This window comes from Neomonachus schauinslandi, chromosome 2 (assembly GCF_002201575.2).
Source record: "Neomonachus schauinslandi chromosome 2, ASM220157v2, whole genome shotgun sequence".
NCBI lineage: Eukaryota > Metazoa > Chordata > Mammalia > Carnivora > Phocidae > Neomonachus > Neomonachus schauinslandi.
In genome coordinates, this window is record NC_058404.1 from 145,783,401 (window position 1) to 145,809,154 (window position 25,754).

The following is a 25,754-nucleotide window of genomic DNA, read 5'->3' on the forward strand; positions in this document are numbered from 1 at the left end:
TTCATAGTTTTTTATTATTATTATTAAATCACTAAATTAACATACATATATTCAAAATTTGGAGATTTCAAAGTATGTAATGAGGAAAATTAAAATAATATGTATTGCCTAAAAATAATCATCACTATAGAATGATAGCTAGCACTTATATGGTATTACCATGTAACAAGCACTGTTCTAAATTCTTATATTAATTCTTTTAACTCTCATGATGATTTTAATGAGATAGATACTATCATTGTCCTCATTATAAAGATGAGGACATGGAAGCACAGGTTAAGTTACTTGCCCAGTGCTCATTTGGTTAATCAGTGGTGTGACCAGGATTCAAATGCAGGCAGCCTAATTCTCAGGTCTCACGCTTAACTGCTATGCTGTGCCATCAACCCTTATTTATCACTATTCACACTTGGGTGAAATTCCTTCCAGACTGCTTTCAATCAAGTTTTTAAAATAAGGTTGAAATCAGAGACCATGTTTAATTATTTGTCTTAATTTTGTTTGTTTAATCTTATAACAAGTTTTCCCCTATGCTATCTACAAACTTTTGGTAAGCATCTTTGTAATAAAGATATTTTAATTCAGTAAGGCTGCTGAGACCCCCTTCTTCACATATCACCTATTTACAAAAGTTTGCTTTGCCTACTGAGCAGTAATAGCACAGAAAAAACAGTGCAGCAAGCCCAGTCAGTCAGTGCAGGGCGGGCTGAGTGAATGACCTTTGGTCAATCCCTCAGCCTCGTTAAGTCTCAGTTTTCTCATCTTAAAATGGGGCAGTGATATTGATAACCTGGAATACAAGGTTGTCATGGCACCTGAGATATACCTGAGAAGTGTGTTTAGGAAAGTGTATAGCCATTTACAAATGTCAGTGATTACTTTTAATAAAAATGAACTTTTGCTGTGTCTCTCTCTGTCAAATAAATAAATAAAATCTTTTAAAAAAAATGAACATGTTGAACCATAGCTGGCAATATCTAGAGGAAATTCTTAGGCAAAGGAGGTAAGAGAGGTTTATTAAAGAAATGAACGTAAAACATTGTCAGAAACGACTGTAGAATACTTCGATAATGATGATGGAAGCACTGAAAAGAAAAATCACCAGCATAAATAAGATTTCCAAGTATTTCCTTCCAGCCTTTTTTCTATCAACTTATAAAACTTTTTAATTAAAAGTTTTTTATTCAAGTATAGTTAACATATAGTGTTATATTAGTTTGCGGTGTACAATATCATGATTCAACAATTCTATACATTTCTCAGTGCTCATCAAGGTAAGTGCACTCTTATTTCCCTTCACTCATTTCCCTTCACTCATTTCACCCATCCCCCACTCACCTCCCTTCTGGTAAGCATCAGTTTGTACTCTGTATTTGAGTCTGGTTTTTTTGTTTGTCTCTTTTCTTCCTTGTTGTTCATTTGTTTTATTTCTTAAATTCTACATATGAGTGAAATTATATGGTATTTGTCTTTCTCTGACTTATTTCACTTAGCATTATACCTTCTAGATCCATCTATGTTGTTGCAAATGGCAAGGTTTCATTCTTTTTTATGGCTGACTAATATTCTATTGTGTGTATATATCGCATCTTCTTTATCCATTCATCTATCAATGGACACTTGGATTGCTTCCATATCTTGGCTATTGTAAACATGAAATAAATACAGGGGTGCATATATATTTGAATATATATATGATATATATATGAATTAGTGTTTTTGTTTTCTTTGGGTAAATACCTAGTAGTGGAATTACTGGACATATAGTAATTCTATTTTTAATTTTTAAAGGAACCTCCATACTGTTTTCCACAATGACTGCCCCAATTTGCGTTCCCACTAAAAGTGCTCGAGAGTCCCCTTTCTCCACATCCTTGCCAACACTTGTTATTTTTTGTGTTTTTGACTTAAGCCATTCTGACAGGTGTAAAGTGATACCTCGTTGTGGTTTTGATTTGCATTTCCCTGATGATTAGTGATGTTGAACATCTTTTCATGTGTCTGTTGGCCATCTGTATGTCTTCTTCAGAAAAACATCTGTTGGGGCGCCTGGGTGGCTCAGTCGTTAAGCGTCTGCCTTCGGCTCGGGTCATGATCCCAGAGTCCTGGGATCGAGCCCCGCATCGGGCTCCCTGCTCAGCGGGAAGCCTGCTTCTCCCTCTCCCACTCCCGCTGCTTGTGTTCCCTCTCTCGCTGTATCTCTCTCTGTCAAATAAATAAAATCTTTAAAAAAAAAAAAAAAAAAAAGAAAAACATCTGTTTAGGTCCTCTGACCATTTTTTAAAAAAGATTTTATTTATTTATTTGAGAGAGAGAGAGAGGAAAACCGAGAGAATGAGCAAGGGGTGAGAGGCAGAGGGAGAGGGAGAAACAGACTCCCCACAGACTCCTCGCTGAACAGGGAGCCCAATGCGGGACTCAATCCCAGGACCCCAAGATCATGACCTGAGCCAAAGGCAGATGCTTAACCGACTGAGCCACCCAGGCACACCCCTGACCATTTTTTAATAGAACTGTTTTTTGGGGGTGTTGAGTTGTATACATTCTTCATATATTTTGGATAGTAATCCCTTATTGGATTTATCATTTGCAAATACCTTCTCCGAGTCAGTAGGTTGCTTCTTCGCTTTGTTGATGGTTTCCTTTGCTGTGCAAAAGCTTTTTATTTTGGTGTACCCCAATAGCTTAATTTTGCTTTTGTTTCCCTTATGAGAGGAGACATATTTAGAAAAATGTTGCTGTGGCTGATATCAAGAAAAATAAAATAAAAATAAAATTATGGCCTATGTTTTCTCCTAGGAATTTTATGATTTCAGGTCTCACATTAGGTCTTTAATCCATGTGAGTTTATTTTTCTTTATGATGTAAGAAAGTGTTTCAGTTTTATTCTTTTGGTGTAACTTTCCAGTCTCCCCAACACCCTTTATTGAAGAGACTATCTTTTCCCCATTGTATATTCTTGCCTCCTTTGTCATAAATTGATTGACCATATAAGCATGGGTTTATTTCTGGACTCTGTTTTGTTCCATTGATCTACATGTCTCTTTTTGTGCCAGTAGTATACTGTTTTGATTACTACAGTTTTGATTATTACAGCTACTATATTTTGAAATCTGGGATTATGATACTCCAGCTTCATTCTTCTTTTTCAAGACTGCTTTGACTATTTGGGGTCTTTTGTAGTTCCATACAAATTTTAAGATTATTTGTTTTAGTTGTGTGAAAAATGCTGTCGATATTTTGATAGGGATTGCATTGAGTCTGTAGATTGCTTTGGGTAGTATGGACATTTTAACAATATTGGTTCTCCCAATCCTTGAGTATGGAATATCCTTCTGTTCGTTTGTGTCATCTTTAATTTCTTTCATCAATGTTTTATAGTTTTCGAAGTATAGGTCTTTTATCTCCTTGGTTAAGTTTATTCCTAGGTATTTTATTCTTTTTGGTGCAAAAAAAATGAGATTGTTTTCTTAATTTCTCTTTCTTCTACTTCATTGTTAGTTTATAGAAATGCAATAGATTTCTGTATATTGATTGTATCCTGTGACCTAACTGAATTCATTTTTCAGTTCTGGTGGTTTTTTGGTGGAGTCTTCAGGGTTTTCTGTATATAGTATCATGTCATCTGCAAATAGAGACAGTTTTACTTCTTCTTTACCAATTTAGGTGGCTTTTATTCCTTTTTCTTGTCTGATTGCTGTGGCTAGGACTTCCAGTACTATGTTGAATAAAAGTGGCAAGAATGGACATCCTTATCTTCTAGCAACATTTTTTTTTTTTTAAAGATTTTATTTATTTGAGACAGAATGAGAGAGACAGAGAGCACATGAGAGGGGGGAGGGTCAGAGGGAGAAGCAGGCTCCCTGCCGAGCAGGGAGCCCGATGCGGGACTCGATCCAGGGACTCCAGGATCATGACCTGAGCCGAAGGCAGTCGCTTAACCAACTGAGCCACCCAGGCGCCCTTCTAGCAACATTTTTTAAACTTGTTATTTGGCTCCTTTCAACTATATGGTCAATAAATTGCTGAATCAACTGCTTTGATTTTCCTCCCTTTTTAATTTGCTACTGGCCTTTTAATTTCTCCCATTTCTCCCTTTTTAAATTTGTTCCTTGCTTACCTAATTTCTCCCTTTTCTCTTCTTCCCTACCCTTCCCAGCATCATCAGTGTACGAAGTGCTTCTGTTTGTAGGCAAACCAGGTTAGGACCTGCAGTTTTGTCATTGACCTTTGAGAGGTGCTTGTCCATTCCTCTTCTCCACCTTTGCACAGGACCACACCCAAGTGGTTTCAGACAAAAAAGGCTGGGCGCTTGTTATTGAGCCCTCTGGGGAAGGAGGCCTGACTCTACTCCCAAAGTACAGCAGCAGCAAGCAACCTATAACCACAAGAATCAACTTGATTTGTAACTGACCTGGCTTACCAACTTAAGGCAATAATATCCAAAATGCTAATAAAATAATGAAGAGGATGGATTGTTTTTAACTTCCAGTTTCTTCTAAAATTGGTTGAAAATAGCTATAAAAATTGCAGTAAGGACATTTTATATGAAACATTCTATTCTAATTCTCCAGCTTTTGCCATCTTTGGATATTGTTGGTAGTAGCTTAGCACATATGAACATGCTTTTATATTGTCTTGTAATTTGGGGCTTGACACTTGCCTTAGAAATACTAGCAAAACTGAATGGTAGATCCAACTGAGGTGGAATACCTGTTTTATAAACTTGTTATGGAGATATGCTTGAGGATATGTGAAAAGAGAACCTACCTTCTGGGATGATACCATCAGTGCCTGCCCACTGCCTTAGATCCGTGTTGCCCTGTCCAAAGAATGTACCATAGAAAATTTTGCAGTGGGTAAGTCTAGACAAAATATTTTTGGATGCTTTGAGTATATCCCTCCAGATTAAACACTGTTGCCAAAGGGTTAATTGGATTCAAAGATCCCTCCCATGAGGTTTGAGAGTCTGTGATATAAATTCCATCTGTTTCTTGAAGCAGTTTATGGGTTTGGCAATATGATGTGTTGGCCTGACAATTGTTTAAAAAATCCTTTTTAGCCTGATACAGGTATAGTTTTTTTTATAGTGTCCAGATTTATTTTCTTCAACATCTAATTTTAAATTAGAAACCACTCCAGCTCTGTGTCTGGGATACAAAATTTGTTCTGAATGTGAGTACTACATAGCCATCTCTTGACCAAAGAGGTGTTAACTTTTATACGGTAGTGTAGGAGTAGACCAATCTTTCTCCAACTTTAATGCTATGAGAATTGGAATATTATAAACAGTGAAAGTCAGTCCTGAAATATTTTTTGATTATACTTTCTTTGCTGCAAGGGATTATCTACAAATTGTCTTCAGTTGATTATGGGATCTGAGATGACCTCTAGGCTTATGTAGACTATATGTGCTCATTTTTCATGAGTAACTTTCAAATAGCTAAAGCCAGGTTTAAACAAATAAGTAAAGCCAGATTTAAAAACAAAACAAGCAAACTCAACCTTAAAGGGTTAAAACTGGGAAAAGTCAGCCTGAGGGAGGGTGAATGTTGGAAGAGGAAAGAGATGGTTTCATCTCTTTGCCTTAGTCATGGAAGGGATCTACTTCCTTTTTGCCCCTTCATCACCTATAATCCTGGCTTTGAATTGACATAATGAGCTACCTTGGACATATTAATTCTTGGATAGGGAATTCCTTTACATCTGTCTGTTTCACCTTCTTTGTTTTCTATGAAACACTGAGCTTTTTCTCATGCCTCCTCTCCTCTTATACAGACCTATTTAGGCACGTGATCAGAGTATAAACCTTTGTTTTGACCTGACTTCCCCTTAAATTGTAATTCTAATCAAATAATCTTTCCCTGGCTCCACATACCTCCACTGCTGGCAAGGGGTTCTGTTCCTTCAATCTTCAGCAACCACTCAGGAGGTTTGCTGTCTGGACTGATATCAACCCTTAGGCTTCATTTATATGAAGAAGAAGATTAGAGAACATTCACTAATTGCTGTTCAGTTCTCAGAGAGATAGGGTCCCTGGGTTTTGAGAACAGTGTACCAACTTCTTTAACTGCTTACCCTACCAACAAAAGGTAAGAAGCCTTAGGTCTCCCTCTGTACCACAGGATGTATCATGTTCTATTATTTAGAACTAGGGGTAGCCAGCTTTAGAACAAGATGATGATGATCTCAGGAGACTCAGCTAGTTTTTTGAAACAAGTAAATAAACCTGGAACATCAATTTCTGGGAGAAATATTTGACTCTAACCCCTTACAGATACATGAGGGTGCCCTATTAAGGACTAGTGCCCCTTGAACTCCTGTCCCCTTCTGGTCTTTTTAACATATCTCTTCTTCTTTAGATCATAATTTGACATTAGCAATATTTCCTCACCATCAGTCCCAATTCCAGGATTTCAGATTAATATGTTTAGACCTATAAAAGGAAGAAAACAGTGTCCTTAACTCTATAAAGACTATTAGAACCATGACAGCGTTAGCATCTGGAACTGTAACCTGCTTTTGTGGATGCCTCTTGGGCTAATGTTTATTCCACCAGATGCCCTTTTTAACATGCCCAGCCTCCCAAGAGCCAGATAAAAAAGCTCTGTGTCCACCTGCTTTTTGACTCAGAACTGTCTCCTGGCTCCATTCCTCGTCATCTCCTCCAAACCTCTCTCTTATTAGCCATCACCAGTCTCCATGTTCTTCAAATGTCACTAGGCTCCCCCTCTTTTCCTAGCTCTCCTTCGAAATAGTAGCTGGATTTAATACTGTCATGCTGGCTCTCATCTAATATCCCTTTGAGGTGGTGTTTTGGTAAATGCCTCCAACAACAAGTCTCAGATCCATGATGCTATAACTATGCCTTTGGCTTCTTTGTGACTTTAGACACCAATTGAATACTGTGTTCTTTTATTGGTTAACTAAAAAATACAGTGCTGAAAATCATATGGCAGTTTCTGCCTCTAGGTCTAAGTGACAATCTACTCCAGGGCACTGATTCTATGTGATCAGCTGCATCTAGTGTGAGCAGACATTAAACTTCTGTGTGGCAATGGTTTTTATATGCCCGTCACCCAGTGTACTGTCTGGCAGACAGAATGTCAGCTGAACAGCTTCTGAATGAACAAACATATCCCAGGGACAGTTTGAGGGCATATGTGGAACTGTAGACTGAGCTCTGCATTCTATCAAAAACCTTAATTATGAATTTATAAAAAGATGATAAAAACTGAAGCTTCAACTCCAGTGAAATTGATATTCATCAGACATCAAAGTGAGTATGAAACAGATCTCCATATGCAGCTTTACAATTTTATTAAAATTATACCTGGGATTTAATTTATAGAGGCATGACTGAGGGATGAAAAAGAATGGCCAATGCCATTGAAAGAAAATTTATTATTTATGTTTCCCAAGGAAAGGCTGCATACCATGCCTCATAAGGTCACAAGCAAAACATCAGGTTTTGGTCAGGAGGCAAAGGAGAAAGCCTAAGTCGGAACCTTTATTGGGGTTTCTGGAAGAACAGCCAAGTGGGGTAGGGTAAATAGCTCATAATTGGCTATTTTGTATAATGTCAGTGGACTCTGGGCTGCAGGGATGGTCTCTAGTTACCTGGCCATGGGTTACTTAATGCAGGAAAAATAATGGCTTGACAGGTGAGAGTTTGATAAGGAGATGATTGAGGGTATAGGCTCTGAATTGGTTTGTTTGAATATGAACGATGTTCTTCCAGGTAAGTTGTTTACCATATTTAGGAATTGGCTAGCCTGGAAGGGGCAGTTTCTTCCCATGTCTGTAGGTCTCCCCAGGAAGTCAAAACGTCACACCACAGAAAATAAAAAAAACATGATCAATACTATGGAAATGGTTGCTTGCCTGTTCTGTGATCCTTGAACCCCTCAGCCAAATCAGAGCTCTTAGAAGAGATCAGGAAGTGACTTTTGAAGATATTTGTTTGGAGAGGAAACTGTTACTGTAAAGTGATCGTTCCCTTGCCCCCACATACATGCACACAAAAGAGGTGGAAGGATTAAGGGGTTCTGCTTTCTTCCCCTCAAACACAGTGCAAGGAGCTGCTACAAGAGCCCTCTGAGGGCTTGTGGGGGATGTTCACAGAAGATGGGTGCCTGACCCATGTCTGAGAAAACCAAAGCATTCTGTGTCCAATTTTTCAGGTCAAAGAAGCATGTAGACTTTGCTATGGAGCAGATGTGGGCAGACAGGAGAGAGAGCCAGGGTGGTATCATCTTAGGGCCTCTCCAGTGGGGCTGCCTGGAGGAAAGGAGGACTCTGGCAGCAAGAAGTTCCGGGTGAGCCCTGAATTCCTAAGGGCTGCAGAATGAGTTGCAAGGACTACCCAAAACAGAGACACATCTGCCTAGGTCAAGAGAACTGCAGGACAGGGGCTCTGAGAGATGGAAATCACCACAGAACCCTCAGACACACCCACTGAAAAAAGACCTTCAAATATCTGCCAGTCCCAAGGAGCCTGAAGGCAGCTTATAAGAGTATCTATTTAAATAAGACCATTCTCCCTTAATACTTCCTTCTTTCTGTATCTCACCTGAAAGGATCCAGAAGTGGTTAGTAAGCCAGGCAGGGTGGAGATTGAGTACAGGGAAGTAGGGAGGAGGCCATTCACTTCACCCCATTTCCACTGCAAGTTTCTAGCCTGAAGCGTACTAGGAACCCAATTCTGATTAATTTCCTGACAGGACACTTCTAATTTCTGAATGAAGACTATGTTTTTTATTTTAAAGTGACTGTAGTACTTTCCATTACCAAAAAGCAAGCAGACAAGTCATGAGACCTACCAAAGTTGTCATTAAAGGACAAGAGGATCAAAGCAACAGAGGACACAAGGAAATAAGAGGTACAGTACCTTAACAGAGTTGAGGTAAAGCATGTTTTTGACAAAGATCTGCCACAGGAAAGAGAAGAGACCAATAGAAGGTTCTGCTTGTGCCTCCAATGAAATACCAAGAAAATGTGATCTCTCTGAAAGCAAAAAATTAATTGAAAAAACAATAAATTGGGAAGCAGGTTGAGAGAGGTAAGAGATGAGTGAAGGAATCAACTGAAGAATTAGAGAATTAAAATACCAAAAGAGTACATAAAGAACCAAAATCACATGCAGAAAACAAAATTGGTGAGGTAGAGGACTAACTGGAAGTGCTCAAAGAATACTGAGAAAAGAAGGCAATGATGGCTTCTGTTGAATGACTACTTCCTGGACACCAATGCATTACAGAGGAAGAAGCAGAGACCTGGGGAGGTCACCTAATGGGTCCAGGAAAATAGCCAGGAGGTGACAGAGCGGAATTCAAACTGAAGTCTGTCAGACTCCAACACATGTCTGTTAACCATGACACTTTGCTAAACACAAGGATGAGACATTTAGATCTGAGGGAGAATGAACAAAGAGCCAACTCATAGTTGATGGGTACTTAAAGGGAAAAAAAGCAGAATAAATTGAGCATGGACAAAAATAAAAAATAGAATAAAACTTTTTTACTGAAAAAAATAATTATACAAATGAAAGATCTTATTTAGTTAGAAAATTGGATAACTGATCTAAACAAATAAGAACTGGCTCCTTAGGCAGAAGTGAGGGTAGGGAATATGGAAATACAATAGTTAAACCATTTGCAAAAGAGATAGCATTTACTGCTGTTAAGAATGTGGTGAGACAGGCATTCATATTTATGGAATTATCAAGTAGTATATAAAAAATATTAGATTGTAAAAAATAATCTGAAATGCAGACAAGAAATCATCTAAAGGAGGGCGCCTGGGTGGCTCAGTCGGTTAAGCTTCTGCCTTTGGCTCAGTTCATGATCCAGAAGTCCTGGGATTGAGCCCCGCCTTGGGCTCCCTGCTCAGCGAGGAGCCTGCTTCTTCCTCTGCCCCTCACCTCGCTCATGCTCTCTCTCTCTCTCTCTCTCTCGCTCTCTCTCTCGCTCCCTCTCAAATAAATAAATAAAAGCTTAAAAAAAAAGAAATCACCTAAAGGAGGCAGGCATTAATTTTATAATCAGAAAAAAAGATTTAAAATAGATAAAAAGTTAAAAATGTAAATAGAACTAAATAATATTTTAATGTTTAATATGATTATTAAAATACAAAAATAGCTATTAACAGAGCCTAGTATCTGAGGCTTTTCATCAGTGGAGAAAATTGTGGTATTCCCACAAAAATTCTAAGAGGAAACTATGGACACATTTGACACGATAAACTAACAAACAGTGTATGACTATGTTGAGTTTGGCAATAATCTTTGAATTCCTTGCCTTGATGTAACCCTAGAGAAGCAGGATAGGGCAGGGGATGGTGGCTGGTCTCTAAGGCAAAAGATGTGAGTTCTTTCTGGTCTGCTATTTACAGTGTTACCTTGTGCAAATCAGCTTCTCACTCTAAAAGTCTAATATCCAGCCTAGAAGACCCTCAATATTTTTCTTGCCCAAGTGACTCGTCCAAGGCCGCACAGGTATTTAGTGTTGGAACAAGTGAGGTTTGGTGGAGTCAGGCTGGCTGGAAGATAATCAGATTTAGGAAGAGAGGAAATTCCAATTAGAGCAGTGTGAAGAAAAAGAATGGTGTTCAGACCATGTGAGAAGCTGGGTTTCCCAGCCAGTACAGACATATATATCTACATAATATCTCAGCATAGTAATAATATCTCATAATAATAATATATTTATTATAATATATAATATATACTACCTCAGCTTTCTATTATGATTTATAGTTTTACAATCTAATTACTTACACATTTTTCTTATTTGGTCATCAGAAAGATCTTCGGAGTTTGGAAGAATTGTTACTATCATCCTCTGTCCCATCCTTGAATTACAAATAAAAAAAACTGAGGGACCAAGAATTGAAAATACTCTTTCCTAATTCTTTCTCTCCCTCTGTCCCTCCTCCTGCCCCCCAAAATACTCTTTCCTAAGTAAGTAGCAGGTCAAGAAATTCAGTTAGGCAAGTCATGGCAATTTGACGGACAACACTGAAACACTGGAAACCAACTTAAAACTCAGTATTTGCGAATGATGGAGACTCAGTGGCACGCCCCAAAGAAGTGATTGACAGATGAGGACGCAGTGCAAGTTTATATGAAGGTATTGACATATGAGGAGGCTCAGGGTCAGAATCCAGGACTGTGGGTAGTGTAAAGAAAAAAGAAAACAAACAATCCCCAAACAGCATCCTAGAAACTGGGTGGTAAACTTATCTTCCACAGTTCGGAAGGTATGAATGAAACAAACAGAACCATTCAAAGCGGAGATTGATTTGGCAATATTCTGAATCTCAAAGACTGATGATTTGGGGAGACTTTCCCTTTTACCTTAAGGCAAGACCACACCTTAGCCATCTCAAACAGATACAAATATTCCCTAAGAAGACATCAAGAAGAGATTTCTCAGCCTTATACACTTCAAACAAGTCTTTTTTGGGCCAGGATGGGTCAGAATGATCCAAAGTCTGTCTGCCTCTTCTGCCTGAGCTTCAGCCAGGTAGGATCTCAGAAACCAGCTCAGGCATGATTGATACTGGATACAGACCCCTGTCAACCAAGAGGGCCCTGGTGCGAGCTCCAGAGCAGGGCAGGCGGGGCCTCACCTCTGGTTCCTGGAGGCACAGCTAACTCTTCTGTGTGTTTGTATAGGAGGCCTCTGGTGTCTGAGATCCTGCATTTCCCCAGTTGGGTGCTCATCCATTTGAAGCAAAAGTGTGGTCACTTAATTCCACAACTGACCAGAGAATGCCAGCCAGGATAAACATACTTTGAAAGTATATATTTTATTTACTAAGTACAAATATATTTGTACTGGTAGAGAAAATATCAATAGAGATCAAATAAATTTTTAAGTGAGTTTCAATAATGTAAATACACCTACTTATACATATGAAGTGTGCACATACACACAGATCTATTGGAAAGACAGCCTACATGTCTGTTAATTGGTCACGCGCTCAATGACCTGAGAAGTCATCTTTTTGTATTAGTTTGGGGGACAGAAAGTATAAAATGCAGTGGAGTTAATGCCACCCATGAAATCCTTCCCTAATGGTAGGGGAATTTCCCCAGTCTCTTTTTCTAACTAGCAGAAAGTCATCAAGCAGGTGATATGCCAACCAAGTTTCTCCTTCCCCTTTGGATCACTCATATCCTTCAATCATCAATATTTGGAAACATCCCTCTCATCACTTGAAACAATGGTCTCCTCATTTGTTGGCTCTTGGGTGAAGAAATACTCTTCTTAGAAGAGAAGTAGTTTAGTTATGTTTTTGTTCAACAACAAAGCAAAAGCCAGAATCTTATTTGATGTTTAAAATTAAATAGCCAAGCAGTAGTTCTTCCTTACTGATGATTTGATAGATTCTTTTGAGGTTTCTCAAGTCATTTCATGTTGATTCCTATTTCCTGAAAAGCATCATGCATCCCACACTTGATCATAGTCCAAAAATTAAGAATTTCCTTGGAAATTCTGTAACTACATAAAAGCTGTAATATTAATTTCTTCTGATGCTATATCAGCATTCTGAAAAGTTTTCAGGTAAAGAGTCTGTCATTTCTGATGGAACATTTTACCATGCAAGAGGCAACAAACAGATGGAAGTAAATGTGGGTTTTGTTTGTTTGTTGTTTGTTTGCTTATTTCTAGATAATTTTACTAGAACTAGAGGCAACAGAGTACATACAAACTTAGAATCCTCTAAATGTTTGAAAATAGTTTTTATGGTTTCTATAAAAGTTTTTCCAAAATCTCTATTTGCCCCAAACACAAATAAAGTCCCAATTGCTAACTAGCTAGCCCTCTTCTGTAAGGAAAGAGTCAGCTGCTGAGTTTTTCCTTCATATGAGGGGCTCTTTCATTCTTCATTTAGATCCTTCCAAAGGAGTTATAAATATCTGTGCAGTGGCTGAGTACAACGCTCCACATGGCAGCATGAGTAAGGAGGTAGAGAAGGCATATTCACGTTGTCTGATGTGGTAAGAGTGGCTGAGGCAGCAGCAGTAAGATTCCCATTCATCAGGCCATGAAATAGCATTTTCCTTTTCACTTGCCCATAAAGAGGTTAGTTATGGATCAGTTCAGGTCAAAGTCTTGCTGGGTCTCACCTGCCCTCTTTGTCTAACTAAGGCCACCTGTTGTGGTAGCTCTATAAAAGTCCTTAAATATTGATTTGTTCAAGTAGTGAAGGTTGGTGCCTAATTGCCTAGAACATGATTTTCCTTTTTCAAGTGATGACTGCTCTGAGTTGGTTGGCCATTATTTCTATCTTGGCCATTTTTCTCAAATTTGCCCTCTTCCTTTCTTGAGATCCTGTGGTACCTTTGTCTTTGATTTCTTGGCAGTAACATAGAATAGTAAAGAGTACATTGGATCAGAAACTAGGAAACTTGAGTTTCCCTTCAGGTTTTGCCATTACCAACTAGGTGAACTTCAGAGGAATCACCTAACCCTCCTGGGTCTCACTCAGTTCCTTCATCTATGAAATTAGGGTGTTGATCTAGGTGGCTTTTCCAGAAATCAAATTCTGCGAGTGGGCACAATCTCACACCACCCTTTGTTTCCACATTTTGTGCACTGGCAAATTTTGTATTACTATTTTTAAAAAGGAGATGATAAAGTAATACATACATTTTGTGAAAATTTTAGAATAATACAGAAAAATAAAGGAAGATAATTTTTTAAAAAGATTTTATTTATTTATTTGACAGAGAGAGAAACAGCAAGGGAACACAAGCAGGGGAGTGGGAGAGGGAGATGCACGCTTCCCACGGAGCAGGGAGCCCAATGCGGGGCTCGATCCCAGGACCCCAGGGTCATGACCCGAGCCGAAGGCAGACGCTTAATACTGAGCCACCCAGGCACCCCGAAAGAAGATAATTTTAAATACTAAAATCACTCCTACTCTAACCAGAGATAACTTCTGTTAACGTTTGTTGTATTAGTTGCCAGTGTTTTTCTTTTGCATATGCACGTATGTATTTGACTTCCAGCTTGTAAATATATAATAAACATGTTTAATTATAAATATATTTTGTAGATAAATAAAATATATATTTACAAAACATGGAATCATACTGTATATATCATTTCATATGCTATTTATTTCACAGAACATTATATTATGACTGTGTTGTTAAATGTTCTTCAAAAATATTATTTTTAATAGCTGTGGAATATATCCTCCTAGCACAGTGCCTGGAGAGAGAAAAGATCCAGTAAATTTTAGCTTTAACTATGATATTGCTGTAAAATAATTCATTAAAAAATCCTTTCTATTTGGACACTTAGGTTGTTCCATTTTTGCTATTATAAATTAAGCTGTGTTGAACATACTTGTACATGAATCTTATTAGGTAACCTTTCTGATTATTACTTTAGGTGAGTGTATTAGTTATCTTTTGCTGCATAACAAATTACTCCAACATTCAGTGTATTAAAACAGTTACAAACATTATCTTGCAGTTTTTATGGTCAGGAATTTGGGAGCAGCTTGGCGAGGTGATTCTGGCTCAAGGTGTATAATGAGATTGCAGTCAAGATGTTAGCTGGAGCTATGAAGGCTTGAGTAGGGCTGGAGGAGCTGCTTCTAACATGACTGACTCTCATTTGCTGGTAAGGTGATCTTTGCTGTTGATAGAAGACCTTAGTTCCTCATCTTGTGGGCCTCTCCATGGGCTGCTTGTGTGTCCTCACCACATGGAGGCTGTCTTGCTCAAGGCAAATGACCTAAGAGAAAGTAAGGCAGAACCTACAATGTCTTTTATGAAGTTACCTCAGAACTCATACTCCCTAATTTTTATTTTGATTACACAGGTCACCCTATTAAGTGTAGGAGGACATGAACATCAGGAGATGAAAATTATTGGGGGTCATCTTAAATACTGGTTACCACAGATAGATTCTCAGAAATGCAATTATGGTATCATATTAACAAGTAATTTTGTTGGAAAAAAATCACATTTTGGGGATATTATTTAATATCTGTGTATGCCTATATAATCTAAGTGTGTGCAGTCTTACAATCTGAAGCTTTCTAGCCTTCTTCTTAGGCCACTTTGCCCTTTAATATTTAAAACGATTGGTTGAATCTCCTGTCCACAAGAGGATATTGTGAGAAACTTGGAATTCTTCCCTTCCCACTAGCCAAGGAATTTTTAAAGTTTTATAGTATTCTGGTCACCTTTTCTTGTAATTTTACAAATTCACTGAATTCTCAGTCCCTTCTCTATATTTCTCTTCCTGCAATTGTTTTCTTCTGAGATTGCTTTGCCCAGCATATGCTATGACCCCCATTCCTATTTCACTCAAGGTGTTTCAAATAAAAGATGGTTATAAATAGCAGAATTTTATTAAATGTTTGGGGGTAGTGAGGAAGATTATAGTCTAGCATGATATAAAAAAATAACTTAAAGTTTATTATTAGACATCAGTGTCCAGAAATTTCATTAACTGCTCTCTTTTCAAGACATTTCCTATTAGCTATTTCCTTAGGCCCCAGTTTTTAAGTTTTTGGTCTTTTTTCTTCCCTATTGCTTACTCACATTCTTCTCTTCTTTTTATTTTTGAGCCCCTGTCCTGTTTGTTTGCAGAAACTAAAAATTTCTCTTGCTTCATTATGCAGAATAATTCAGCTATTATTAAATTATACCATTTTCTTCTAAATTCTTTCATGGGAAGCTTCACATATGCTTCCCAAGAGGCCCATAAATAATTTCCCTAAGCAAGTAACTACCTTTCCTAGTATGAATTACACCAGTCCTCTAGTATGTTAACATAACTTCAGTAATTTTCCTTCCTTCTATAGACAGAAATATTACTTTATTTTTCTCTTTTTTTTTTTAATTTCAATATGATTTCAGACCTCCAGAAAAGTTGCAGGAATAGTAGAAAAAATTCCTATATATACTTCACCAAGTTTCCCCACATATTAACAGTTTACCACATTTGCTTTATACTTTCTTTCCCTGTGTGTGTGTGTGTGTGTGTGTGTGTAATTTTTTTTCTAAACCAGTTGAGAGTAAGATGGGGACATGATGAATCTTACATAAATACCTCAGCGTGTATATCCTAAAAACAAGGCCATTTATTTGTATAACCCAAGTACAATTATCAAAATTAGGCAAATAGCATTGATATACTATAACTGTCTAATGTACAGTCCTTATCCAGATTTTTCAAATTGGCCCAAGAATGTCCTTTTTAGAAAAATGAAATCCGAGATCATGTGTTTCATTTGGTTATCATGTCTTTTCATCTGGAACAGTTCCCCAGTCTTTGTGTTTCATGACATTGACATTTTTGAAGTATGTTGTAGAATATCACTCAGTCTGGGTTTGTCAGTATTTCCTCGTGATTAGATTCAGGTTGTGTGCTTCTGGCAGGAAGTGCAGAGGGATATGTTTTTCTGAATGGACCATATCAGGAGACACATGGTGTTGATTTGTCCCATTGCTGGTATGGGAGATTTGTTTCTAATACCAATTTTTTCCTTAATGCTCATAACATGATTCTAATTAGTTATGATGTAATGCTTGGTAGGTTTTGCAACTTCTTCATAAAGTCACTTCACTGTAGCCCTATTTCTTAAAAAACAAAAAATTAAGCTTCTTGCTTACAACGTTCTTTCTTTTTTTGTACCTATTGAAACCTTTTAAGGTTTACTTAAATTCCGTCTCCTCTTTGAGGTTCTTTTAGCTCACTCAGAGTAATTTTTTGTGAACTAAAATCTTATAATTATTGAATATAAAGGACCTAGCTTGAAGTCTGACATATTGTAGGCACTCATTAAATACTGCTTTTTTTGCTTCTTTTCAACTTCTCATGTGACATCTCATGTATACTATGTTTTAAATATTTATTTGCTTCATGTAATTTTAGATTTGAAAGGAAAATCAGTAATAAGCTAATCTTATTTTAGTTTACATGTGAAGAAATTGAGCAAAGAGAGGTTGTATAATATTCTTATGTTTAAAAGTTAAGTTTTAGCACTAGAACTTGTATCTAGAGTTCCTAGATTCTTAGGATTTTAAAATTGACCAGAGATTTTATTCCTTGGAGATATTATAAGGGCAAAGGGAAGGGTTTGGTCATTGTGGATCTAGGTTCCTGCCAGCCAATTCAACAAAACTTGCCTGGTTTTATCTGCTTTTACGTTGGGTTCCCATGTTCGAATTCCTATTAAAAAAAAAAAAGATTCTGCTACTAAAAAGAAAACAACAATTAAAAATTTGAAAACAATTGCTCTATTCCATATTAACCCAATGCACAAACACCCTGCCAGGAATCTATCTAATCTATACTTCAGATCCCAGAAACAAGGAATTCACTGACTTTTCATTCAATAAATATTTGCTGAGTATTTTGCATGTACCAGGCATTTTGTAGGCATTGGACTACAAAGATAGAAAGACATGAATAGATACTACTCTCACATAGCTGATAGATTTGACACTTAGAAAGTATTTCTTTATATTAAGTTGAATTCTGCTTATTTGTAATTCTCTCCTCAGGGTATACAAAGAAAAGTCAGTGGCTTAATCTACATAAAACTCTTAAATTTACTGAGGCAGGTTGATAGTATCCAAGGCCCTTCAACTATTTTTTTTTTTGTCTGACATTTTCTTTTCTTTAAAAAACAAAAACAAAAACAAACTATTTTTTTTTTAGAACAGTTTTACGTTTATGATAAAATTCAAAGGGAGGTACAGAGATTGCCTGTATAAGCCCCCTTCCTACACATGCATAGCCTCCTCCATTAGCAACATCCCTTACCAGAGTGGTACATTTCTACCAAGGATGAACCAACATGGACATATCATAATTAGTCCATAGTTTACCTTAGGGTTCGTTCTTGGTGTTGTACATTCAATGGGTTTGAACAGATGTATAATGACATATATCCATCATTATACTATCATACAGAATATTTTTACTGCCCTAAAAATCCCCTGTGCTCTGCCTATTCAACTCTCTTTCCCACCCCCTATCCCTGGTAATCACTGATTTTTTAAAACTGTATCCATAGTTTTCTCTTTCCAGAATGTCATATAGTTAGAATCACACAATATATACCCTTCTCAGATTGGCTTTTTTTCACTTAGTAATATGAATTTAAAGTTTCTCTATGGCTTTGTAGCTCATTTCTTTCTAGTACTGAATAACATTCCATTGTCTGGATACACCATAGTTTATTTATCCATTCACTTTCTTAAAGGACATCTTGTTTGCTTCCAACTTTTGCAATTGTGAAAAAAGCTGCCATAAACATTCATGTGCAGACCTTTGTGTAGATATAAGTTTTTAACTCCTTCTGTAAATACCAAGAAACACCATTGCTATTTTGTATGGTACAAGTATGTTTAGTTTTGTAATAAACCACCAAACTGTCTTCCAAAGTGACAAAGTACAATTTTGCACTCCTACCAGCAATGAATGAGATTTCCTGTCACTCTGCATTTCGGCCAGCATTTGATATTGTCAGAGTTCCAGATTCTGGCCATTTTAATAGGTGCACAGTGGTATTTCATTGTTCTCTTTTGCATTTCCTCGATGACATATGATGTGGAGCATCTTTTCTTTTCATGTTTATTTGTCCTCTGTATATCTTCTTTGGTTAGATGTCTGTTAAGGTTTGGCCCATTTTTTAATCAGGTTGTTTATTTTCTTATTATTGTGCTTTAAGTGTTCTTTGCATATTTTAGATAACAGTGTTTTATCAAATGTGTCTTTGCAAATATTTTCTCCCAGTCTGTGGCTTGTCTTCTCATTCTCTTGGCATTATTTTTTGTAGAGCAGTTTTTAATTTAAATGAAGTCATAGCTTATAATTTATTTCTTTCATGGATCATGTCTTCGGTGTTGTATCTAAAAATGCATCATTACAGCCAAGGTCACCTAGGTTTTCTTCTACATTACCTTCTAGGAATTTTATAGGTTTGCATTTTGCATTTATATGTATGGTCCATTTTGAGTTACTTTTTGTAAAGGGTGTAAGGTTTACATTTAGGCTCATTTCTTTGCAGGTGGATGTCCAGTTGTTTTGGCACCATTTGTTGAAGAGTATTTTTGCTCCACTGTATTGCTTTTACTCCTTATCAAAGATCAGCTGACTATATTTGTGGGATTCTATTTCTGGGCTTTCTATTTTGTTCCATTGATGTACTTGTCTATTCTTCACCAATACCACAGTCTTCATTACTGTAGTCTTATAGTAAGTGTTGAAGTTGGGTGGTTTCAATCCTCCAACTTTGCTCTGTCTCAATATTGTGTTGGCTATTCTGGGTCTTTTGCCTATCCATATAAACTTTAGAATCAGTTAATTGAATTCATAAAATAACTTGTTGGGATTTTTATTGGAATTTCATTGAATCTATAGATCAGGCTGGGAATAACTGACGTCTTGAAAATATTGAGTCCTCCTATCCATGAACATGGAATACATCTCCATTTATTTCTTTGATTTAATTTGAGTTTTGAAGTTTTCCTTATTTATGTCTTGCATATATTTTGTTAGATTTATTCCTATTTCTTTTAGGGGGTACAAATATAAATGGTATTATGTCTCTAATTTCCAATTCTATTTCCCATTGTTGGCATATAGGAAAGCAACCAACTTTTACATATTAACCTTGTATACTGCAACCTTGCTATAATTACTTATTAGTTTCAGGAGGGTTGTTTTTTTTTTTTTTTGGTCAATTCTTTCTGATTTTCTACAAAGAAAATCTTTTCATCTGTGAACAAAGACAGTTTTTTTGTTTTTTTTTTTTTTTCAGTCTTCCATACAACTTTATTTTCTCCCTTCAACCATAATAATATGATATCCAAATTTTGTCTTAGCCGGAGGGTCTGTAAACACAGGCTTATCCAGCCCACTCACAGGCAAGGCAAATGTTGCTTCCTGAAATGGTCCCACCATGGAACCTCTGGTCATCCAACCCAAGTTGCTCCCTTGCCTGGTTTTATCTTCACTATACTATGTGGCCACTTCATTCAATCTCATTCCAGACTTCAACTTTTCCATGGCTTCCATGATTTTCCCATGTTTTTCACACAGAATGTGTCTGACCTTTACTGCATTGCCACCACCTTTGGGACCCTGAGCCTTCTTGTCAGAACTGTCACTCCCAGAGGATGCTCCCCCTTTCCCCCCTTTCCCGGAACCACTTTTTCCCTTGGGTGGCATCTTCCAAACCTGCAGCAGAACCCTCAATGGCCAACAGTTTTAAGTAATCGCTCTCAATCTGTATACCTTTTATTGTCTTTTCTCACCTCAATGAGTTTGCAAGGCCATCTAATACGATGTTGAAAAGGAGTGGTGAGAGAGAATATCCTTGTCTTGTACCTGATCTTAGCAGAAAAACTTTGAGTTTCTCATTATCAAGTATGTTAGCTGTAGGTTTTTTATAGTCTTTAGAAAGTTGAGAAAGTGGGGCGCCTGGGTGGCTCAGTCATTAAGCGTCTGCCTTCGGCTCAGGTCATGATCCCAGGGTCCTGGGATCGAGCCCCGCATCGGGCTCCCTGCTTGGCGGGAAGCCTGCTTCTCCCTCTCCTGCTTCCCCTGCTTGTGTTCCCTCTCTCGCTGTGTCTCTCTCTGTCAAATAAATAAATAAAATCTTTAAAAAAAAAAAAGTTGAGAAAGTTCCCCTCTTTTCCTAGTTTACTGAGAGTTTTTGTTATTAATGGGTGATGGATTTTTGTCAAATGCATTTTCTGTATCTTTTGTTATGATCATGTGATTTTTAAAAAAGATTTTATTTATTTATTTGAGAGAGAGAAAGAGAGTGAGTGAGTGCACAAGCAGGGGGGAGCAGTAGAGGGAAAAGCAGACTCTCCACTAAGCAGGGAGACTGACACAAGGATTAATCCCAGGATCCTGGGATCATGACCTGAGCCAAAGGCAGAGGCTTAATTGACTGAGCCACCCAGGTGCCCCAGATTTTTCTTTTTTAATCTATTGATGTAATAGATTATATTAATAGATTTTTGAATGTTTAACCAACCTTGCCTACCTGGGATAAAACCCATTAGTTGTCATTCTTTTTTATATTTTTCTTGGATTTAATTTGCTAATATTTTGTTGAGGATTTTCATATCCTTATTCATGAGGGATATTGAGCTATAGTTTTTTTTTTCTCTTATAATATCTTGTAATGTCTGGTTTTAATATTAGGGCAATTCTGGTCTCATGGGATGAGTTAGGAAGGATTCCCTCTGCTTCTATCCTCTGAAAGAGATTATAGGAAATTGACATAACTTCTTCCTTAAATCTTGGCCTGGTGCTTTCTTTTTTGGAATATTATTAATTCTTTATGTAGATTTGGGCTTTTGACCTATATTATTTTTCTTCCATCTAAAGAATTCCTTTTACTATTAATTGTAAGGTAGGCCTACTGGCAACAAATTTCTTTAACCTTTGCTTGTCTTTACTTTTCCTTCACTTTTAAAGGATAATTTTGCAGGAGACAGAATTCTAGGTTGGTGGTTTTTTTTTCTCTCAACAGTTCAAATATTGCACTCCACTATTCTTGCTTGCATGGTTTTTGAGAAGGTGGATATAATTCTTATCTTTGTTCCTCTATAAGTAAAATGTGTTTTCCCCCCTTTGGCTTCATTTAATATTTTTCTTTATTTTTGATTTTCTGTAATTTGAAAATGATATACCTAAGTATAGTTTTATTTATTTATTTGTTTGTTTGTTTGTTTATTTATTTTTATGTTTATCCTGCTTACTGTTCTCTGAGCTTCCTGGATTGGTTGTTTGGTGTCTGACATTAATTTGGGGAAATTCTCTGTCATTATTATTTCAAATATTTCTTCTGTTCCTGCCTCTCTTTCTTCTCTTTCTCGTATTCCCTTTTTTTTTTTTTTAAGGTTTTATTTATTTATTTGACAGAGAGAGACACAGTGAGAGAGGGAACACAAGCAGTGGAGTGGGAAAGGGAGAAGCAGGCTTCCTGTGGAGCAGGGAGCCCGATGCAGGGCTCCATCCCAGGACCCTGGGATCATGACCTGAGCTGAAGGCAGACGCTTAATGACTGAACAACCCAGGCGCCCCTGGTATTCCCTTTATACATATGTTAAACCTTTTATAGTTTTCCCATAATCTTTAGATATTCTGAAATTTTTTACAGTTGTTGTTCTCTTTGCTTGTTAGGGATTCTCTTTATTTATCTCTAATGCAAAGTTTTTTTTTTTCCTCAGCTGTGTCCAGTTTACTAATGAGCCCATTAAAGCATCCTTCTTTTCTGTGATAGTGTTTTTTATCTCTAGCATTTCTTTATGGTTCTTTCTTAGGATTTGCATCCCTCTGTTTACATTGACCATCTGTTCTTACATGCTGTCTACTTTATCCATTAGAGCCCTTAGCATATTAATTATAGTTGTTTTAAATTGCCAGACTGATAATTCCAAAATCCTTGCCATGTCTGGTTCTGATGCTTACTTTGTCTCTTCAAATTTTGCCTTTTGATATGCCTTGTAATTTTTTCTTGACAGCTGGACATGATGTACTGGGTAAAAGAAACTGCTTTAAATAGAATGTTAGTAATGTGGTGGTGAGATATAGGGGGAAGGGAAGTGTTCTATATTCTTCAATTAGGTCTCAATGTTTTAGTGTGTCTATGCCTCTGGGCTGTAAATTTCACATGTGTTTTTAAGTTTTTCCTCCCCTTCTGAAGTGGGCTAGAGTTGGGTATTTCTCTTCTTTGTATCTATTAGACTCTGATAATACCTGAGCAGGTTAGTCTCTGGTTAACTACTTTTTCCTGAGGTCAGGACTTGATTATAGGAACAGAGTGTTCTGGCATATTTCAAAGTCATTCTCTCCCCTCCCTCCACTCCCATCCCCCACTTGCCAGAAGCCTGAGATGATTTTTCTGAAATATTGGCTATGGGAAGCTGGTAAAACTCCTGGAGGCAAATCTCACAATATGACTGGGTTCTCCCTGGAGTCTTTAACTCTCAGAGTTGTCTGCACTGAGCCTCTAACAATTCATCAATTACAGTTCAGGTTTTCCTATCCCTTCACTGTTTCCCATGGTGGTTTCTGCATGTGAGTCTATTCAGGTAAGCTACTACTCCCTGTTTTTGTCTGTCTGTCTCTCCAGTCTTGTGGGCAGCAGTTTGTTCTATGTCCTCCTCTCTCCTATGGAACCAAGAAGAGTTACCGATTTTTGTCTGTTCAACCTTTGACTTGTTGTTAGGATGGAGTAGTGACTTCCAAGCTCCTTGTGTGTGGAATTGGAAATTGGAAGTCCCTTCAAGTATTTTTTAATGACATGACATCAAGTTGATACACCACTGGAGACACTTAACTCTATACATGTTCCATTTGCCAACATATCTCTGAATTGTGTGATACTTAGACCTTTACAGAGGTAATCAAATTAAAATGAGGTCTTTAGGGTGGGCCCTAATCCAACATGATTTGTGTTCTTATTAAAAGGAGAAATTTGGATACAGACAGACACACATAGAGAAAAGACCATACGAAGAGACATAGGGAGAAGATGGCCATCTATGAGCCAAGGAGAGAGGCCTAGAACAAGACCTTTCCCTCACAGCTCTCACATGGAACTTACACCGACGACTTAAGACTTGATTTCAGGCCTTTAGGCTCCCAAACTATGAGACAATAAATTTCTGTTATTAAAGCCATACAATTTGTGGTACTTTGTTATAGCAGACCTAGCAAGCCCATACAGGCTTATATGGAATTGTTCACAAGTATTAAAAAATGCTTATTACAGATAAGATTTACTTAATTATGTCTATGTGCTAAGTTATTAGGGATATCTACAAAATCTAAATATATCAACACATTTAATCTTTATAACAATCTATTTGAGGTAGGTACTATTAATCACTTCCTTTTTGTAGAAGAAAAAACCCACTCTCAGAGAGATTTATAAAATTGTTCTAAGTCACCCAGTTTAGATTTAGGTAGCTAGCCTGCAGAGTCTATACTTTTTTTTTTTTTTAAGATTTATTTATTTATTTGAATGAGAGAGAGAGTGGGGGGGGCAGAGGGAGAGAGAGACAAGCACACTCCCTGTTGGGTGGGGAGCCTGATGCCGGGGCTTGACCCAGGGACCATGAGATCATGACCTGAGCTGAAATCAAAAGTTGGATGTTTAACCAACTTAGCCAACCAGGCACCCCCAGAGTCTATACTCTTAACACTACTTTGGATACTACCCATTGTCCTGAGAGAGTTTGCCAAATTATAGGATTATTTATTTATCTTTCCAGAATTCAGGAAGATCCCATTTTAATTGGTGAGTGTTAGTGTTTATATTTGTTTTCCGTGGTTGCCATAACAAATTGTCACAACTTGGGTCACTTAAAACAGAAATTTATTCTCTGACAGTTCTGGAGGCCAGAAGTCTGAACTCAAGGGCTACAATCTCTCCATAGGCCCTAGAAGAGATCCAGTTTTTTGCATTTTCCAACCTCTGGTGAATCTTTGCATTCCTTGGTGTTCCTTGGCTGCATTACTCTGATCTCTGCCTCAGTGATCACATTGTCTGCTGCTCTTCTGTCTGTGAGCATCTCCTCTGTATGCCTCTTATAAGGACACTGCTCATTGGATTTAGGGCCCAGATAATCCAGGATGATATCTTCATCTTAAGATCTTTAACTTAATTACATCTGTAAAGACTTTTTCTTAAAAATGAGGTAACACTTACAGTTTCCAATCAAAGGATTTGATTTGACATGGACACATCTGTTGGAGGGCCACCATGCAACCCACTACAATGTTGTCTTGTATTTTTAAGTCAGCATGCTTTTCTTGTGATCATAGTGAACCAAAACCATTTAGGTAAACTAATGAGGAAATACAGTGACAAGAAGAAAGGAAAGGAGCGAGAAAGAGAAGGATAAGATGAGAGGAGAGGAAAGAGTTACCTCTAGGGAGAGTGACCATTACAAACCACTCTATGTTTCAATATTTGCTACCAAAGTTGAATCCCTGTTATTTGAGAGTAGTTTAAAACAAGTGAAAAAGTTATGGATTTGTTTGGGGAAAATATAGTTTAGTGTTTGAATAAAAAATGGGGGAAAAGGATTTTTAAGACAGCTGAGATCTATTTTAAAATTATAAGCCCTTCAAAAGAGCATTATCATAAAGAAATAGAATTTAAATCGTCATCATAATCTTCAGTAGATCTGTCCCCCTGCCTCTGTTTCTATGGCAAACAAATAACATTTCAGCATAGTTTCATACTATTACTACAAGACTAAGAAACAGTTTGTCATTGGCAAGCTTGCCAAATGCTTAGTGAGACTTTTGCATATGAATGTTCATACTAATTTGCCAAAACTTAGTTTAAAATCCAGAATTGTAAGAAACTGAAATGTTATTCATAATAAGAAAGTTGGAACTTTCTTAAAAGCTTTTCACACCCTAATAATAATATAACAATGAGCATGAACAGAAAATTCACAAAAGAAGTCCTATAAACCCTAAAAATAAAGTTCAAACTCAGTAATAATCAAAGAAATGCAAGTTACATATTTTTATCAAACATAGTGGCAGTGATTAGAAAGAATAATGATATCCAGCATTGTAAAATATGTGAACAAAAGGGCATTTTTATAATTACTGGTGGGATGTAAACTAGGACAAATTTTCCAAAGTGAAAGTCTTCAAAATGTGCAGATACTCTGACCCAACAAATTCAGTTCTAGGCAATGTATCCTAAGAATATAAAAACACGTGAAC

At 37.2% G+C, this 25,754-nt stretch overlaps 1 pseudogene; it reads right to left on the reverse strand.

Annotated features, from left to right (window-relative positions):
• Positions 1-19,817: 19,817 nt before the first annotated feature.
• Positions 19,818-20,213, reverse strand: LOC123324045 (annotated as a pseudogene).
• Positions 20,214-25,754: the final 5,541 nt, after the last annotated feature.